Genomic DNA, 2,700 nt, shown 5'->3' on the forward strand with positions numbered 1-2,700 from the left:
CATAGGAGCCAATAACACGGCAAGAAGTAATGTAGAGATTTTCCAATAGGATTGCAATATAAGGATTAGTAATTAAAGAATTGTATAATATTATGATTTTTTCTTATTGAATATTTAATTCGAGATATTTATTTGTTTTTTCAATAAAACAATTCGTGTTAACAATGACGAGAGCTAATTTTATCATTTTAAATCCATGTATTACTAATATTCGTTTTGTTATTCAATATTCTATCTCACGTAAAATGATAAATTAATTCTTGCATTACTTATGATGTTGGTTATGAAAATTTCTATATTATTTTATGTGAGGTAAAATCATATAGAATAAGAAAACAAACATTAAAAGGTACTGAATGACAAATAATACTTTATTATAAACAAAAAAAATTCCAGCTTAAAAAGTAAGTAGTATATTTTATATATATTCTGCATTTCAAATCACTAATACAACGAACCAACAATTCAACAAGAAAGTTTTTACATTGCAATCTCCGCATTATGATTTTGAATAACAATCTCTGTATAATTCATATACGAACCAAAGGATCTCTTAGTACATCATTCTCCATTGAAGAATTTTTGCAAGATTTAACTAGGAATTTTACTGCAATATTACGAATGTCACTTTACTACTTTAGCTTTCTCATTAAATATTTATTTACGATCATAATCTTTCTTTGGTTCTTATTAACCATTTTAAACTTCAAAGTAGCGTATGTGATGTAACGCTAAAAAATTATTGGTGTGAAGAATTACTATTTCAACCATACTAGGTACCATTTCAATTTATAAGGAAACATCAGAAGTGGAAAAAGTAAAGGATCTATGTTATAAAATAAAGACTGTAAAGTAAAGACAAGTATAGAGAGAAACTGATATATTATTCAAACTTCAAACTTCTGTACATAATGAACTGAATTCTCCTCTATTTATAGAAGAAAGGAAGCTGCTGTGTAAGCTGCTACTGCAAGCTGCTGCTGCAAGCTGCTGTGTAAGCTGCTGTGTAAGCTGCTTGTAAGCTTCTGCTCTAAACAGTTGTGTCAGATATAGATAATCTTCTATCATGGGTAATATTTATCCATAGCGGAGTACCGAAAGGATAAGCTTCTCCAGGAGGCTTATTTCCAATAGAGTACTAAATAGATAAACATATTTATGGCGGAGTCTCATATGGATAAACTTCTTCAGGAAGCTTATTTATAACGGAGTACTAAATGAACATCCATAATATAATATATTCATAACACTCCCCCTTGGATGTTCATTTAAAAGATAACGTGCCTCGTTAAAACCTTACTAGGAAAAACCCCGTGGGAAAAAAATCCTAGTGAAGGAAAAAGAGTACACATATTTAGTAATACGCATTGCTAACTGCCTCATTAAAAACTTTATAAGGAAAACCCTGTGGGAAAAAACCTTAATAAGGAAAAAGAGTACATCGCGTATTTTACTCCCCCTGATGAAAACCTTGTTTCAAATATTTAAGTCTCCGCATTCCAATCTTGTATACTATCTTCTCAAAAGTTGAAGTTGGTAAAGATTTGGTGAATAAATCTGCCGGATTGTCACTTGAACGGATTTGTTGCACATCAATGTCACCATTTTTCTGAAGATCGTGTGTGTAGAATAATTTTGGTGAAATGTGCTTCGTTCTATCTCCTTTTATAAATCCCCCCTTCAATTGGGCTATGCATGCAGCATTGTCTTCGTATAAAATTGTGGGTCTTTTCTCACATTCCAAACCACATTTTTCTCGAATAAAATAAATTATTGATCTCAACCATACGCATTCCCTACTTGCTTCATGAATAGCTATTATTTCAGCATGATTTGAAGAAGTAGCAACAATAGATTGTTTTGTGGAGCGCCATGATATGATAGTACCTCCACATGTAAATACGTACCCGGTTTGAGACCTAGCTTTATGGGGATCAGATAAATAACCTGCATCTGCATAACCAACAAGATCTGTACTATCTTTGTTAGCATAAAACAAACCCATATCAAGAGTTCCCTTTAAATATCGCAATATATGCTTAATCCCGTTCCAATGTCTCCGTGTAGGAGAAGAGCTATATCTTGCTAGTAAATTAACAGAAAATGCTATGTCAGGCCTTGTAGCATTAGCAAGATACATAAGTGCACCAATTGCACTGAGATAGGGTGTTTCAGGACCCAGGAGTTCCTCATCCTCTTCTGGAGGTCGGAATGGGTCCTTATTCACTTCAAGTGATCGAACAACCATTGGTGTACTCAATGGGTGTGCTTTGTCCATGTAAAAGCGTTTTAAGACCCTTTCTGTATAGGCAGATTGATGGATAAAGATTCCGTCTGCTAAATGTTCAATTTGCAGACCAAGACAAAGTTTTGTCTTCCCAAGATCTTTCATCTCAAATTCTTTCTTAAGATATTCAATTGCCTTTTGGAGCTCTTCTAAAGTTCCAACAAGATTTATGTCATCAACATAAATAGCAAGTATAACAAATTCTGAAGCCATTTTCTTTATGAAAATACATGGACAAATAACATCATTTATGTAACCTTCTTTCAGCAAATATTCACTGAGGCGATTATACCACATGCGCCCAGATTGCTTTAAACCGTACAAAGATCTTTGCAATCTGATTGAGTACATTTCCCGAGATTTTGAATATGCTTCAGGCATTTTAAATCCTTCAGGGATTTTCATGTAAATTT

This window comes from Nicotiana tabacum, chromosome 17 (genome assembly GCF_000715075.1).
Source record: "Nicotiana tabacum cultivar K326 chromosome 17, ASM71507v2, whole genome shotgun sequence".
NCBI lineage: Eukaryota > Viridiplantae > Streptophyta > Magnoliopsida > Solanales > Solanaceae > Nicotiana > Nicotiana tabacum.